This window comes from Vicugna pacos, unplaced genomic scaffold (genome assembly GCF_048564905.1).
Source record: "Vicugna pacos unplaced genomic scaffold, VicPac4 scaffold_15, whole genome shotgun sequence".
In the NCBI taxonomy this organism is placed as follows: Eukaryota; Metazoa; Chordata; class Mammalia; order Artiodactyla; family Camelidae; genus Vicugna; species Vicugna pacos.
The window spans coordinates 2,329,818-2,347,402 of record NW_027328736.1 but is presented as its reverse complement, the minus strand read 5'-3'; the positions used below and the strand labels follow the sequence as shown (position 1 = coordinate 2,347,402).

The following is a 17,585-nucleotide window of genomic DNA, read 5'->3' as shown; positions in this document are numbered from 1 at the left end:
TAGACCCTCTCTAGGACACAGAAGTTGGGGGCCAGGTATCCTGGAATAATCCTGGGTCCTTTGGTGCCCGTCTGGCAAATGCAAAGTGTGCTGTGTCCCCCTACCCAGCGAGGGGGTCTGGGAGCACTGTTCTTCGAAGTAGGTAGATGCTTATCTCATCCTCTGGCCATTGATTATGAGCTGGATTGTGCCCCCCATTCATACACTGAAGCCCTAACCTCCTCTGCCTGGGACTGTGGCTGTATTTGGAGACTGCGCTTTTTAAAGAAGTCGTTCAAGTAAGATGAGTTCATTAGGGTGGTCCCTAATCCACATCTGACTGGTGTCCTTATGAAAAGAGGAGATTAGGGCACAGACGTGCACAGAGGAGAGACCATGTGAAGACACGGGGGGAGGACAACCGTCTACAAGCCAATGAGAGAGGCCTCAGAAGAGACCATCGCTGCTGACACCTCGATCTTGGACTTCCAGCCTCAGGACTGGGAGAAGACACGTTTCTTTATTTAACGCAGTCTGTGGTGCTTTGACCCACACACCATGTCTAGGAACACCTTAGTAAGTGGGCAGGGCCCCCCCATCCCCCCACGAGCCCCTGGGCAGGTGTTCAGGTGTCGGAATGGAGCTTTATGTGGAAGGAGACAAGGTCTTCCTGACTCTCCCGATCGCCACTGAAAACCCACCTGTAGCCTGTCTCCTGGAGATGGGAAAGGATGAAAGCCTGTCCTGTGGCTGAAGTCCTTACATTTTGGGTCCCTTTGAAACCTGAAAACAAAAAATGGAGCCAGTCAGGCCACGCAAAGCAGAGTGAACTTCTGCCCGCAGAGCTCAGGAATCTCTGGTCTTTTCAGAGCGGGCCTGGTGGCAGGGCTGAGTCTGTGGGGGACTGACTAACACAGGAGTCGGAGTTCTGGTTCTGGGCAGGAGGAGGGGCAGGGCTGGCCACCCTGAGCCTGAGCAGTCGGTCGGCCTGTGTCACCGCCGCTGGCTGGTGTCCAAGCTCGAGCGGGGTAATGACTGCGTGAGCTCCCCAGGGGGAGGAAACAGTTAAAACTCTGCAGCAGCTGCAGTCATCTGGGCATGGTTCCCTTGTCTGACTCGCAGCGGGATCCTGGGCCAAGGGGCAGACAGATGGACAGACAGCGAGCCTTCCACATGGCCGAGCTGGATCTGATGGCTCCAGGGCCACTGCCCGGGGTCCCCGCTCACCCGCTGACCACGCTCAGCCCAGACTCTGGGTTGGCCAGCCCGGGGGAAGGAGAGGACATGGGTCCCCTGGGGACACCCCCGGAGGGAACAGTCTCTGCGTGGCCGGGCAGGCCCGGGGTGGAGGCGGAGGAGGAGGTCCTGTGTGACTTCTGCCTCGGGGCCAGCAGGGTGAGGGCCGTGAAGTCCTGCCTGACCTGCATGGTCAACTACTGCCCGGAACACCTGCGGCCGCACCAGGAGAACAGCAGGCTGCATGGCCACCAGCTGGCCAAGCCCGTCAAGGACCAGGACCTGCACGTCTGCCTGGCCCACCGCCGCCCGCTGGTCACCTTCTGCTGCCCCGATGGGCAGTGCATCTGCCAGGAGTGTGGCCAGGGTGAGCACCGGGGTCATGCTGCGGTCTCCTTGGACGCTGCCTGCAGGGACAAGGAGGTGAGTGCTGGGGTCCACCCAAAAGAGAGAGGTGGGGAGACCCTGTGCCCAGGGAAACTGGAGTGGGTCACTCTGTCCCAGCTCGGTCCTGCTGTCCCTGTGCCCGCTCTGTCCGTGTCTGTTGCTCCTCTTCCTGGCAGTCTCCTGCTGTTTCTCACTTAGCTTTCGGTGACTGACCCGTGCTTGGGTGCGGGGCTGAGGGCAGAGGTGTTTCCCTCTGGCTGGATCTGGGTGGCAATGAATGAAATGCAAACTTCGGCAGAAATTCAAGAGCAAAAAACAAAACTTCCCCCTAATTTCTCTTCCCCACTTTACCTGAAATGAGAGATCAGTAGACAGGGCCCCTCTGAGATACCGGGCGTGACATCCAAGGGCTTGAACAGTGTCGAGGTAACAGAGAATGGGAAACTTCCCTCCAGGTACAATGTCAAGGTTGGCTTACCTGGGGAAGTAAACCTCATCAGACAGATGTACCAGAAGAGACTGAGAAACACTGTTCTCCGAGCCTGTGACTTTATTCCCATCAGATAGGGAAACTGTTTCCAGAACAACTGGCTTTCCTTTGCCCAAAAGCCGAGAGCCTGAAGAAGCTCCCGGGCTCGGAGTCACTGGCTGTTTCTCATACGTTGACTTTCCAGGAGCACTTCTTTCTCAGTGGGGAGTGCAGTTGACTTTTGTCCCACGCATCTTGTGTTCACACTCCCTGCAGCTCCCTGTTGGCACTGACCATGGCCGCCGGGGCCCGAGGCAGCTTCTGGGCCCAGGGACCCTGGGCCGCTGAGGAAGGAGCTTTCCAAGGACAGGCTACTTGCCAGGGTCCCTCCTCCATGCCCTCCCTTGGATTTCATCCAGTGTTAGTGGGAATTCTTCTGGAAAGCTCTGTGTTCCAGGTGCCAATGAGTCACGTTTTCCAGCTCTACAGTCCCCTTGCTAACTGTTCCCAGCACCTCCAAGGTCGGGGAATGTCCGGTCAGGAGAGCAGGTCACTGCCACCCACCCCCCACACTCACAGCCGAGATGAGACTCTGGGTCATCAGACAGGTGAGAGGACAGCAGCCCGGTTCCTTGAGGAAATCCGCCTTCGTGGAGCATTGCCAGCTGCTAAACGCTTTCCGTGGGTTTCCCCATCCAGTCCTCAAATGACTCAGTGAGGTGGTGACTCCTCATCTTCACTGCGTTTGTCCAAACTCCTGCAAACGGCTAAGTCAGGAAGTGAGGGATGGAAGCTTCTGGAAAGCCGCCCACTGGAGGAACACAGGCAAAGACCCCAAGATCACGGTATTATAGCCTTACTTTTTGTTTGTTCTTTTGCACACAAAACCTGCCACTCTTAGAGTAGCAAGATAAAGGCAAAGTGTACTGCTCTTCCCTTATTCAGGGTGTAATATCTGAATTCTATGATATGTAACTGGAAAAGGGATGTGTGCACACATTGAGAAACTATCTCTGTGAAATCCTGCAATGGATTTTACCCAGAAAAGGTCCCCCTCCTGCCCTGGGTGTCCCATCCCCCTCCTCAGAGGCAAATGCCACCATTTACAGTTTCTTCTGTCTCTCAGAAATTCTGTGCCTGTGGTGGCACAGGTACAACGTGAATTTGAAACGTAGTGGAAGCTGGTGCATGACGGAGACTGAGGGTAACTGTAACTTTGAACAGGGGGACTTGTGTGGAACCCCAAACTCAGACATCTTAGGAGAGCTGTGTGTGGGGAAGCACAGACAACTGGGTACCGGCCCTCGGACGGTTTGGTGCTGAACGCACTCGAGGTTATAGGTTCAATGCAGCAGCTCTGTGCCCCAGGTCCCTGGAGCTGGCCCAGGTCACAGCCTCTGCTCGCTGGTCTGCCTGTGAGAGTTCGTGCCTTTCCATCCTGTCTCCTTGCTTTCTATGCGGGGAGTAGGTACGCTCTGTAAGTATAGCCAGGCTCTAGATGGCCCTGCCCCATCTTTGGAGCCCGAGAGACCAGCTCAGAAGACACAGTAGATGTATGCGACAAGGCTACACCTGCCACCAGGGCTATTTTGCAAGTTTTGTTAGACATCAGTAAGGCTCCAGAAACTCAGTCTTTCCTCCAGCCAGCCCAGACCTGCTGGAGCTGCTTGCTGAAGGTCACTGTGGACCGCGTTAAGGGCTGGTTACTCAGGCAGGCCTGTCGTGCAGCGGGGACTGAGACTGGAGGGGTCAGCCGTGAGGACACGAGCAGCTGGGACCCTGCATCCGGTCCGCAGAGCAGCCGATCACTCAGCTCGCCGACTGAGCCCCTTCAGAAGCCCCACGCTGTCTCACGGGGCCAGTGGGCAGACCCTCTGTTTGGATCTGGGCGTTCTGGGTGTTCTTTGCTTGTTTGTTCTGTCTGCTGGGCTTCCAGAGCCCAGCTCTCCCCAGTGGGGACTCAGCTCTTCCTCCTGCCTAGGCCAGCTTCCTGGGGCCTCTTAGCATTTTTTGTTAATTGAAATACAGTTGATTTACAATGTTGTGTTAGTTTCAGGTGTACAGCATAGTGACTCAATTATACACACACATATATTCTTTTTCAGATTCTTTTCCGTTGTAGGTTATTACAAAATATTGACTATAGTTCCCTGTGCTGTACAGTAGGACCTTGTTGTTTATCTATTTTATAGTGGATCATATGGTAACTCTATTTTTAGTTCTTTAAGGCACCTCCATACTCTTCTTACTGGCTGGGGTCCCTTAGCTTTTAAGAGTGGCTGGTCTTAACTCCTCTCGCCTTCCCTGACCTCAGGCTCACTGCCGTGGAAGTGAGGCTGTGTGTGTGCGTGTGCATGTGCTTTGGGAAATTTGCACTCCTTCTGTGACTGCCTTTCTGTTTATTCTGACCCATGAATTGCATGTGACTCATTCCTGTTCCTCGTCAAGTTTTTCAAACATCATCGAGCATTTCCCACGGGCTAAGTGTGAGGCTTCCCTGCCTGTCTCAGGGAGTGTGGGCTCGAACCAGGAAGGCCGGGCAGGTCCCTGGTTCCCGGGGTTCCACAGGGCTGGGGACACAACTGTCCTGCCGCGTGTTCCGAGGAGGGAGGCCCCACAGTCAGGCCAGGGCGGGGATCTTGGAGAGGGAAGACGTGAGCTGGGCCCTATCTGAGATCTTGACGTCCATGTGTGGCAGGTCATTGTATCCAACCTCAGCATTCGTTCCAGAAGGTTCGGGACTGGGTGCTGACTGCAGACCCAGTCCCCAGACAGAGCAGGGGCCAAGTTCTGAGAGCCACAAGGCATCAGGGTTCGGGGAGCAGCTAACCAGCACTGTTCATGGCCCATTGGCTGCCAAAAGGCGGGTGCTCTGAGGCCATTCAGGAAAAGGATTTCCCCTAGAATTTCTGAGGAATGCCTTGGACTCAGTGTTATGTAACCTTGTTTTTCTCTTCTTTCTTTTTTTTTAAACATTTTTTTTATTTATAATGATTTTACAATGTTGTGTCAAATTCCAGTGTAGAGCACAATTTTTCAGTTATACATGAACATATATATATTCATTGTCACATTTTTTTCTCTGTGAGCTACCATAAGATCTTGTATATATTTCCCTGTGTTGTACAGTATAATCTTATTTTTCTATTCTACAATTTTGAAATCCCAGACTATCTCTTCCCACCCTCCGCCCCCCTGGCAACCACAAGTTTGTATTCTATGTCTGTCAGTCTATTTCTGTTTTGTATCTATGCTTTGTTTTTTTTGTTTGTTTGTTTTGTTTTGTTTTGTTTTGGTTTTAGATTCCACATATGAGCGATCTCATATGGTATTTTTCTTTCTCTTTCTGGCTTACTTCACTTGGAATGACATTCTCCAGGAGCATCCATGTTGCTGCAAATGGCGTTATGTTGTTGGTTTTTATGTCTGAGTAGTATTCCATTGTATAAATATACCACATCTTCTTTTAACCTTGTTTTTCTTACACATTCTCCTGGGCTGTAAGTGTTTCAAGAGCAGGGAGGGTCTTATATACTGGACTGGCACATAGTGGGTTCTGACCAGTGACCGAGGAACAGAGTCGGCCCGGGGAGGGGGAACTCTAGCGTTCCCAGAGCAGGCTCTCCAGAAGGGAAACACAAAGGAAGTGACACCAACTGGGATTTCCTCTCTTCTCACTCCCTTTGCTGTTCCTGACCTGGCCACCAACCTCCGGGTGCCCCTCTGCCCTGGAGGTAGAAGCAAAAACGATTCTGCTGACATACCTTGTGGCACCAGAGGAGACTCTACACAGTGTGATGAGGGTCATAAAGCCAGCGGGTGGCAGGTGTTTGGACCTCGATGCCATGGCTTTTATACAACATCTGTTGTTACCCTGCTGACGCAGGCAGGACTCTCCATGCCCTTCGATGTGGAGCCATCCCCACTCATTGGCACTGCTGTCCTTTGGTGCAGGGCCCACCCTGGCCTGAGGTGTGTGCACTGCTGAAGTCCTGGGAAACCCCAGAGCCAGGGTCGGAGACACCCCGTCATTTTCTGGGAACAGGAATAACTGGAGATACTGATCTCCCAAAGCGGCCCCACCTATTGTGGTAATGGGGAGTGCCTGCTCTTGGGGTGACTCACTCAGAGGTCCCCATCAGACTCCGGAGTCCTTTTCTCCTTTTATGGCATCTGCAGACAGAGGGGAGATGCCCCCTCACTGGACACTGTCTGGGGGTCCCTGGATCATGCTGGGCCGGTCGCTTCAACATGCTCTCACAGCCACGCTTGCTGCTGCTGGGGTTCTGCTGTGTCTTCCATCTCCTTCGAACAAGAGTTCATGTTTTCCCACTACCATGAAGCAGGTCACTGGGCGGGCCTTTTAGACAGACCAAGACCCCACGATTGCCCCCTAATAGGCCAGGCCCTGCTGCCTCCCCTGCCACCCACTTCTGGGCACCAAACCTCAGGTCTCTAGGTGGGAGGTCACCCGGGCTCTCTCTGCCCTGATTCAGTGCCCCAGGGCCTGAGCAAGAGTTACCTGCCTTCTGCAGGGTGAGGCAGATCCGCGCCTGCCTGGGCTCCCTCCAGAGCCTGGGATTCCTGCAGGCTCCAGGGGGAGGAGGGGAGCAGCCCTCGAGTTAGGGCTGCTCGTGCACAGCGACTCACAGTCGAGCGCACGTGCACGCTGCTGTTAAAGGGGTGAAAGCTCTGCTCTGTGCTGCTGCGGCCTTGTGTCCTCCGCAGCCAGGAAGGTGACGGGGCCTGAAAGTCTGCAGAGGCTTGGGTTTCGTGCCTTGGCAGGCTTCAGAAAGTGCTCAGGGAGCCCTAGGAGGCAAGACAGGAGATGGGTGGTGGGGTCCGAGCAGGTGAACCCAAGGTTCTCGGCAGACACTGGCCTCGGCCGGGAGGGTTCGCTCCGCCGGCCTCCAGGAGAGAGAGGGTCCCTGATGGAAAGCAGCCAGGGGATGCCGGTGACAGTGTCGATGCGATAAGGGCACCGCTGATGTTGATTACACTTACAACATGCCCGCCACTGTCCAGAGTTCCTGTAAACACGCATGGTCTCATCCCGTCCCCAGTGACCCCGTAAATTAGGCCCTTTAGCGTCTCCCCATTTCATGGTTGGAGAAATGGAAGTGTGGAGGCGTTAAGGTGATTTTTGCAAAGTCTCAGCTGCCAAGCGGAACCTGTGTGATCCTTCGCCCCAGTTCCACGCCTGCGCTGTTCTGAGGCTGGAAGGCCGGGGCTCAACTCCACTGACAACTGCGTGACCTTGGATAGGTGGCCCCATTTCATCACCCGTGAAATGGAGGTGATGGATTTACGCACCCTGGGCATGGTTGGGATGATACATGGTAATGCACAGAGATGTCTAGTGATGACCAGCGCAGCGCAACAGCTGGTGCAGCCGAGCTCAGCCCCGGAGGGGACCCTCTGTGCCTCTGCTGAGGGCTCTCCAAGCTGCCTTCTGAGAGCAGCTTCTGAGGCAGACTAAGATGGACAAGGGGCGATGGTGCTGTTGCCCCTGGGATCCCTCCCCGTGCCCTGGGCTCCCTCCTCTGTAACGCTGTCCTTTCCTCTTCCCAGGTGGAGCTTCGGGGCACCCAGTTAGACCTGGAGCAGAAGCTCCAGCTGAATGAAAATGCCATCGCCAGGCTCCAAGCCAACCATAAATCCGTCTTGGTAAGGCTGGCCGGGCTCCCCTGTTGGGCTTCAGCACACCTGACTGCTGCTGCGCACTCAGCCAGGCGCCCCCGGGTTGGGTCGTAGGACGGGGCGCAGCCGTGGGGATCCCTGCCTCACCCCTGCTGAGGGACCGGGTAGAATGAAGGTTAAAAGAGCAGGCTCTGGAGACAAGAACTGGGCCCAGCTGTGTGGTCTGGGGCAAAGCACTTAACTCAGTGGTGCTTCAGCTTCCTTACCTAAGAAATGGGGCCCATGATGGTGCAGTCGTCCCTTGGTCTCCACGGGGACTGGTTCCAGGACAACCCCAGCCTCCACCATGGTGCCAAAATCCACGGATGCACGGGTTCCTTATATAAAGCGGCCTCGTATTTTCATGGAACCTGTCACATCCTCCCAGATACTTTAAACCACCTCTGGGTTGCTTATAATAGCTGATCTAATGTAGATACTGTGTAAATAATTGTTGGCTTGGCAAGTTTGAGTTTTGCTTTTTGGAACTTTCTGGTATATTTTCCCCCAAATATTTTCCAGTGGTTGGTTGAATTTGTGACTGTGGAACCCAGAGATACAGAGGGCCATCTGTACCTACCTTTTTGAGGTTGCCATGAGATAATATGTATGCAGTGCTCAGAACAGTGCCTGGCACATGATACACACTGTGTGGCTGTTATTTGTTACTATTTTATGTAATTAAAAAAGTGACTAGACAGGCAGCAGGACTCCAAGAGGAACAGAAAACGGCACCTGGAGGGGCCGTTCAGAGAGCTTTCGGATGGAATGGGCGCGGGGGGCAGTGCGGGAGACTGAGGCAGGCCGAGAACGGGCCCTGGGCTGTGGAGCGGGGTGGAGGGAGTGCGAGCACAGGAGATGGTACCCAGGACCTTGCCATGAAGCTTAACAATGTCATTTCGAACTGGACACTGTCGGGGGAGCTGTCAGCACCAGGACTTAAAGCCGCCACAGAGAGAAGGAAACCGTTTAAAACTCGGATTGATGATCTAAATATGATATGCCTGAAAGCATTTACAAGGGATGTTCACCCTGTGAAAGGGCTGAATCCCACATGCACAGGTGCCGTTGCGCGGACCCTCAGTATGGATCACGTGGAGCTTGTTTTATACACTTTTGAATGTAGCAGTCCATTCTGCACAGGTGTGCTCGGTCTGAAATCCTCAGGTACTGTGGTCACCTGCACACGCCCTAAACATTTTGTGCCTGGCCCGGACACCGTAAGATTAGACGTGCTTTTGGCACAGATAGACCCAGTGGGCAGTTTAACCGGGCATAATGAAATGCAGAGATAGGCGAATTCGTGCTGCTGATTGGTACAGAGAAGCCAGATTATTAATGTACCACAAGAAATATAACTATAAAGTATACTGCATGCACACCTTGCCCCGGTAGGAAAATCAATTTCAGAAACTCAAAGAGCAGCCCGACTGTCAGAGCTGGACCCAGAGGTCAGATAACTCACTCTCCCCTCAGATGGATGAGGGACTAAGTTAATGATTGGTAAAGAGTTACTTACAGCCTGGAGAGTCCATCCTCTTTTCCTGGGAACCCAGGATTCATATGAACATGAAGTCTTCCATTTATGATAGAAAATTGCTCCCCAATATGCAGGTTTCTCAGGTTTGCTTTGAGACAGCTGGATGCCTGGCTCACAGGCTTTTCCCTGCCCGCCATCCCCCAGGTATCAGTGTCCGAGGTGAAGGCCGTGGCTGAGGAGCAGTTTGGGGAGCTCCTTGCTGCCATGAGGAAGGCCCAGGGCGACGTGATGCTTTTCTTGGAGGAGAAGGAGCAAGCGGCTCTGGGCCAGGCCAACGGCATCAAGACCCACCTGGAGCACAGGAGCACGGAGATGGAGAGGACCAGGCAGGAGCTGGAGCGGATTTCTGCCATCGGCAACACTGTGCTGTTCCTGGAGGTACTGTCAGCCATACCGCGGACGCCAGGGGACACCCTCTGCTTGGAAGGGGACTGCTCCTTGATAAATGGGGTGCACAGGGAGTTCTGGGACAGAGGGAAGCAGGTCTTGACTCAGCAGAGGACAGGAGGACCGGAGGGAAGGCTTCCCAGAGTGGGGCGGCAGGAACCGGGTCGTGGAAGATGAGTCACGTCCCAGGAGAAGGAACCGCGTGTGCAGAACCAAGGCAGAGAGGTTTGTGAAAGCACAGCCAATCTGGGGAGCTAAGTGACTTTCACAGAATGGGGTGGGGGGTGCCGGGCACAGAGTGAAGGGAGGTGAGGCTGGCAGGGCCAGGCAGGTGTCTGGCTGCGAGAGAAGTTTGTTCATCCTGAAATGAAGCTGCAGCAGCTGGGGGAGGACGTCAGATGAAGAATGATGAGCTCAGGTCTGTGTGCTCCACAGACCACCCCGACTGCTGGGCAGAGGCTGGCCTGGCTGGGGTGAGAATAGTCCTGCTGCCTTTCAGAGAGGGCTGCGTGTGCTGGGTGACTGAGGAGTGACTGAGGACAGCCCAGCAGAGGAGACGGGGCCTTTCATTACACGTGCTGTTCGTTGTAGGTTAAGCCACATGCCCTCAGAACCAGACCCGAAGGACACGAACCTGCAGGGAAGGAAACTAGGTTGTGAATTCCATCATCCTGGGTCCATCGGTAGAGCGCTGTGTAGTTTTTGGCAAGACGCTTAACCTCTCTGGGTCTCAAATTCCTCATTTATCAAACAACCAAGGCAGAGTCAATCATTTCCGAGGCTCCTTCAGCTCTAATATTCCTAAACACAAATAATTTTGGATTGTATGTTCGAAAAAATTCCCTTCTAGTTACAACAAAATGTTTGTTGTGAAAAAAACACTTGGAAAATACAGAAAAATATGAAGGACCACAATCCACACTCCCGCCACCCAAAAATAAGCATCGTTAACCTTGTAATGACTAGGAGAAAGAGCAGCAGGCAGAAAGGGAGACGGAAACACTGAAGGATGTCCTGTTCCTTCAGCTTTCAATATCAAAGCAAAGGAAATATGTCATGCATTTCCGCAAAGAGTATATAAATAATTTCTCCTTATTTTTTCATCTTTTGTAACTTTAACATAAAAAATCTAACAAAAACATATTTTAGTACAGGATAACTTAGTTCAATTAAACATAACTTCTTTTTCCCTCAATTTGCAGCCATTGGAAATGACCACATGTATTGTCCACCAGAAATTTGAAGTGTTACTTTTATCATATACGGTGCTAAATCTATATACAGCCTTAAAATGTTTATTTTTCTATCACGTCTCTGCCTTGGACTTTTTCTTCCATTAATCTAACCATTTTAGTACAACTGTTTCCATCACTAAGTTTTCTGCTGTATCCAGTCTGCAATTCAGTGCTTCAATTGCCTTTGAATTTTGATAACATGTTACATCTAAAAGCAGACTATCCTGATCACTGCCGAGTTTTGAAGCATAAACAGCTTAGTATGAAAAAGCATTTCAAACTCCAAAGCACAGAACAAGAATTGGGGAAAACTCTGTATCAGATTGAGCCTGGAAGAAAAAGTCAGCAAACTTTCTTGTCTGAGGATTTGTCTGCGATCTTCCAAGTGCTGCACCAGCTCCTCCATCCCAACCATGGCTTGTGTTTAAGTTATTACAAAAAAAGTACTGAAGGAATGAATGTTGCAGGACTGCTCCCTGCATCTGGGCTGTTGGCATAGCATTTTGTTCTTTGGTTCCCTGTCTGGGTTGTGTGTTGCAGCTGTTCTTGGTGTCTAGTATCCTTTGATTTTTATTTATCTATCTATCTATCTATCTATCTATCTATCTATCTATCTATCTATCTATCTACTTTTGGGGCTTGTCTGATATTTTTTCATTCTTATTTTTAATTGAAGTGTAGTCGATTTACAATGTTAGTTTCAGGCGTACAGCAAAGTCTCCTGATTTTTAAAAGCCCGCTTTCCCAGTTTAAAAAAACAAATAAATGCTTCCTATGTTGTCAGACACTGAACTGGACACATAACCTGCACTCTCTTTGTGAAGCGCATGTTACCAGGAGCCCATTTTACAGATGTGGGAGGTTAACATTGAGGAGGGCTGCCTGGATTAAGGAATGCAGATGCCAGGGCAAGTGCTGCTGTGTTTCCTTCCCCGCAGGAGTACTGCAAGTTCAAGAACGCGGAGGACTGCGCCTTCCTGAGTGTTTACATCGGACTCAAGGACAAGCTCTCCGGCATGCGCAAGGTCATCGTGGACTCCACCGCGCACTTGATCCAGCTGCCCAGAGCTACAAGGAGAAGCTCCAGGAGAGCTCCAGGGAGGGTGAGGAGCCATGCTCTGTGGTGTCTCCGAGCGGTCCACGGGGGAAGTGAGAGAGTCGGGGCAGGGCAGAATTGGGGCGGGGGCCTCATCTTCAAAGCCATCCTTCTGCTAGACCGTGGTGCTAACAGACACTTACCTTGATGATTTTATTTTACCATGGAGACCCAGAGAACGTGATTTAGTCACATCATGCGATTGGCCGGCATCTCCAGGACTAGTTTCTGAGGTTGCTAATGCCTGTCCTTTCAAGTGAAGTCCAGGTCAGGCTGGCACCTTTCCTCAGCGCGTGTTACTTCATGGGCCACTGAGCAGGGTTCTCTGAGACATGACTGGTCTCCAGCCCCGTCTTCCCACTGGAAGCCCAGGGAAGAGTGGTGGTGGTGGGGCCCGGCTTCTTCAAGTCCCCTGCCCACCTGGACAGGTGTGCACACACAGCTCTTGATTTTCTAGAGGAGTACGACATCAGGACTTAGGTGTTGGCTGTCACTGAGCACAGACATCGGACCTCGAAGCCCAAGCCCCTCACCAGACAGCAGTTCCTGCAGTGTAAGTTGTGAGCAGCCCCTCCCCAGGCTGGCGGTCCGAGTGACGCTTTGGAAGCCAGCACGCCCCCCTCACGTAGCTTTCAGGCTCTTGCAGCCTCAGGTCCAGCCTTAAGTGGCACACTAAGACAACACTAATTTAAACAGATTTTGAACTTTTTATCTTGAGACAGTTTCAAACTTACAGAAACACTGCCAAAGCAGCACCAAGAGCTCCCATACACCTTTCACCCAGCGTCTCCAAACATTGGCACTTTATGTAACTACAAGGTGTGGCCCCAAACCAGGAAGTGAATAGCACTGCTGCAGGGGTGTTACCCCCACCCGTGGAATTGAGTCAGGTTTCAACATGTGTTCTTACTAATGTCCTTTTTCTGGCCAGAAGTCCGATCCAGGGTCAGAGATGTTTCCTTGTCTCCTTGGCCTCCTCCAGTCTGGGTCCGGTCCCTTTGTCAGTCTTGGCCCTTTTGAAGATCCTGGCTAGTTACCAAATGGCTCCCTTGTAAGTCTGAAGTGGCCAGAATCGCCCAGCCCATTGTCCTGTCATTGTGTGGGCTTGTCCCAGTCCGTTAGCATTTTAAAAAAGGCTGTGTTTCTAATCAGCACTTTGTTATGGTTAACAAGGCGGGAGGTTCAGTTCCTCGTGGAAGGATGGCATCTCTGCGGCCAAGGCCATTTTTGGGCCACGTGGCTACATTGTCTCTTCGGCATGTGCCACTGAGCCCTGCTTCTGCTTGTTTTCGGGGGGTGACCGCTGACGGGCTGACCCCTGAACCCCCTCTGCTCCGGTTATGACGTGATGGCCACTTCCTGTTCTTGCCACAGCTCTGCATTTTCCCCAGGACCTCTGGGCTTCTCCACAGTTTTTAAAAACATTTATCCTTTCCTGCTTCCTGACAGACGCACATCTATGTTTTGCAAACAGATAACAGTTAACACGAGGAGCTAGACACCCCTTATTCTTAACATTAAAATAAAAATGAAACACAGCCTTTTTCAAACATGATGGTAACTTTTCTTCTTTGAGTATTGCTACGGACTTTTAGCCTCTTTTGGACTCAGAGTGTTTCACGGGTCCAAGTTCCATCAAATTGTCAACGTGACCAGTGGGGAGCCACTTGTCAGCCGCCTCTTTGTCCTCTGAGCGTTGACATTCTGCCCTTGGCATTCTTCAAAGTATCATGGCGTTCTGGCACTAACCGAGTGTCCCCGACTCATTCTGGTTTTCTCGACCCAGGGCATGGCATCACATACTCTGTAAGGAGTCCTGAGTCCCCTTAGATGTGAGAGTATTCTTGTGCTGACTCACAGGGCCAGTGTTCACTGAGCATCTTCCTGGAGCTAGAAGCCCAGGGTAGAGTCCTGGATAGAATGTGGAGCTTACAGAGTAGAAGGAGGACACGTGTGAAACACATGAATAAGTAATTACACATCGTGACGAGTACCACGCAGTTCAGAGGGCGGGGTGCTCTGCGACGCAGTGATGGGGTGGTGGCCTCCGAGGAGTGACTCACAGCAGCAACCTGAACGGATCAGTTGGGATCTCTCAGACTCGGTTGGGGCGATGGCCCCATCATGGAGGGAAGAGTCTGTGCCAAAGCCCGGAGCCGGTTCAGGGTTGGGTGTGTCTGAGGTCAGGGGGCTGGAGCGTGGAGGTCAAGGGGGAGAGGGCAGGAGACGAGGCTGGAGATGCAGGCAAGGGCCAGTCCCCAGGGCTGTGCAGGCCAGAGTTGGGGGTCACTGCTTTATCCCAAGGGCAGGGGCACCATCAGAGGCGACATGTAGGCCGGGTGACATGATTTAGCCCACAGCACCCTGCTCCACCAGGGAGAAGGTGTGGGGTGCAGGAGATGGAGCTGCTGTGCTGGCTGGACGAGACTTGGCAGCGGCTTGGATGGGGGTGAAGTGGTCTGCTGAGTGGGTGGGACCCAGGGCTCAGCTGCTTGTGTATGTGGCAGGGAGGGACCAAATGAGGGAGGATTAGGACAAAAGAAATGTCAAAACTGACTTCGAGGGTGGCTTGAGCAGCTGGGTGCACGGGGGTGCTAATGTCCTCTGGGACCAGGAAGAGAATATGTTGGGGGGACTGTTTGAGGGGAGGGACTGTGTGTGGGGGAGTCTGCCCCATGCCAAGCAGTTCTCCACCAGCTGGTCGTCCTACAGTCGAGCTCAGTTCTGACACCGTCTCCCTGGACATGGACCCCACTAGACCCCCCCAACCCCCTCAGATGCCAGTCCCAAGCAGTAGGTCCCCAGGTGGCCCACACCTTCTGCCTGACTTGGCTGAAGTCAGAAGTCCCCAGGGCCCACCTGGAAGCTCTCCAAAGCCCTGCTGTTGGGGTTTTGTGGCGGCTTCCTCACGCAGGCACCAGTGGCCATTAATGCCAGTCCCAGCCCTTTTCCTTTCTCAAGAGAGTAAGTGTTAGGACTGGGGACCCAAGTTTCTAGTCATGACTTGGTCTTTCTGGTGACCAGCCAACCCCTCCAGGAGCCCGCCTGGAGTTGCCTCAGTAGAACAAAAGACACTTTTATGACCCAGGAAATGGCAAGGGTTTCAGGAGCTCCGTGTCAGGAACTGAGGTCAAAGACCAAATATTAGATGCTCCCAGGGGTCTTGTCACTCAGGAATGAATTGCAAGGTGCTCTGTGCTGGGAACGGGCTGCAGAGACCAGATACGTGTTTCTCGTTGTCAATCACAACATCACACTTGTGTTCTGTTTTCTGGTTTTCACTCGCCTCTTGCCCGGGGCGGGGACCGCGGCTGGGTAGACGGGGACCAGGAGATGGATGTGTTCACGGGCTCTGGAGGCCGGCTGGCTTCGAAGGGCTCAGTCCGAGCTGGCCGTCGGTCCCTGACCTTCTGTATGCCCTCAGATGCCTGTGACGTCACCTTCGACCCTGACACGGCACACAGGTACCTCCGGCTGCAGGAGGACAACCGCAAGGTGACCAACACCACGCCCTGGGAGCACCCCTACCCGGACCTCCCCAGCAGGTTCTCGCACTGGCGGCAGGTGCTGTCCCAGCACAGCCTGTACCTGCACAGGTACTACTTCGAGCTGGAGCTCTCCGGGGCCGGCATCTACGTGGGCCTCACCTACAAGGGCATCGACCGCAAGGGCGAGGAGCCCAACAGCTGCATTTCTGGAAACAGCTTCTCCTGGAGCCTCCACTGGGATGGGAAGGAGTTCAGGGCCTGGCACAGAGACACGGAGACCCCGCTCAAGGCCAGCCCTTTCCAGAGGCTGGAAGTCTACGTGGACTTCCTGAGAGGGGTCCTCTCCTTTTACGGCGTGGAGCCCGACGCCATGACTCTGGTCCACAGGTTTGACTGTAAGTTTTCCAAGCCCGTCTACCCCGCCTTCTGGCTTTCCAAGAAGGAAAATGCCGTCCGGATCGTGGATCTGGGAGAGGAGCCCAGGAAGCCAGTGCCGGCCTCGCTGGAGGCTGCACCCTAGACTCCATGTCCCAGACTCAAGCTGACCACAAAGACGGGGTGGCAGCTTGGCTTTTATGGCTGGCTGGGGGTACAAAGTCCCGGCCAGCTGGTGGTAGCTGGCTTTAGAAGTCATGGGGGTCCCAGAGCGAGGGGAGGGGTCTCTGGCCACTGCCCTGGGCTCCACGCTTCACTGTCTTCTGTGTCGGTTGTAACCCTCGGGGCCCCAAGTCCTCCCATCCTTTTCCAGCGATGCTCTCCTGCCTGCTCACATGAGTGGCACACTGTGCCCAGAGCTGGCAGCCGGGCATCTTCACAGCCATCAGACACCGCAGAGGAGGCACAATAAATCGCTCACTTCACCTCTCATTCTCCACGTCCCAGACTCTGTTCTGAGTACTTCCCCTGCATCCGCGGGCGGAACCCCCACAGTGGCCCCCCCGGGGTGGGGTAGATGTTCGCATGTCCCCACTCTGTGGATGAGGAAGCTGTGGTCTGGTGTGCGCAGGGAGGGGGGTGGTTTACCTGCTCAGGGTCACTGTGGTCACACAATGAGTGAGCGGCAGAGCTGGGATTCAAACCCGGGGGAACTTTAACTACCACTCACCCTGCCCTTCCCCTCAGGTCACGGGCATTACGTGTAGGGGATGATCACATCATGAACCACAGATGTGGGGGTGGGGTGTCTCACACCCTCGATCTCTGTGCGCCCCTGCAGGGCGTCCACGATCACGTGCCTCCCACAGATGAGGAGCAGTGGGGGCTCAGAGGGTCTCAGGGCTTGCCCAAGGCCACAGCCCTAGCACCAAACTGATGGGATTCCATCTCTCTCTGACTCCCAAGGCTGGGGCCTCCTGTGTGCAGTCAAGGCTAAGCTGGATTGTGTAACTGCTTCCTTGCTGTCTGTCAGCCTCACGGGATTAACAATCCTAATTTATTTGGACCTTTCGGAACCGGCCCCTCTCAGTTTGTAGCATCTCTGGGGGTAACGTGCCCCTCGTATCCTCAGACACTTTGGGCCTCCTTCCTCCGGGTGCCCCTCCTTGGCCTGGCCTTCCTGCTGGGTTAGATGCTAAGCCACTGTCACCTTTTCTCCAAGTGTCTCAGAAGGGCTTGTCCTGTTAGAAGTGGTCGCCTTCCCAGCCTGATTCCTGTCCCCACCCCAACCTTTTATGGGACCGTCACTGCCAACCAGCCCGGTGATGACTTTGGTCACCTTTCTCTAACAGTTGCGGGTCTCTGGCGTGGGCGCTGGAAATGCTCACAGTATTGCAAACCTTTTGGTTGAATTGAGGGTAGTAACAGTAACAGCAGCAGAGACACGGGTCTCACATACTTGATCTAATTCTGAAAGGCAGCTGTAACTTTTACTATCTGGCTTCATCTCTGCTGTCCTCATAATCAGTAAGATGGAGAAGTGGAGGCTCAGAGAAGCCAGGCAGCTCACTCGAGATCCTACAGCTCCCAGGTACCAGGATCAGTGTGTGAGCTAGTCCTGTCTAAAGGAGACTTGTCCCAGTGTATCCTCAAAGCTCTTTTCTGGGCTGCCCAGCATGTGCAAGGGCCCTGTGGTTGCAGTGGTGAGCTGGGG

The 17,585-nt window shown here is 53.4% G+C and overlaps 1 pseudogene; it reads left to right on the top strand.

Moving 5' to 3' along the window:
* The first annotated feature begins 932 nt into the window (after positions 1-932).
* LOC140692697 (tripartite motif-containing protein 16-like) lies at positions 933-16,352 on the top strand (annotated as a pseudogene).
* The last annotated feature ends 1,233 nt before the right edge of the window (positions 16,353-17,585 follow it).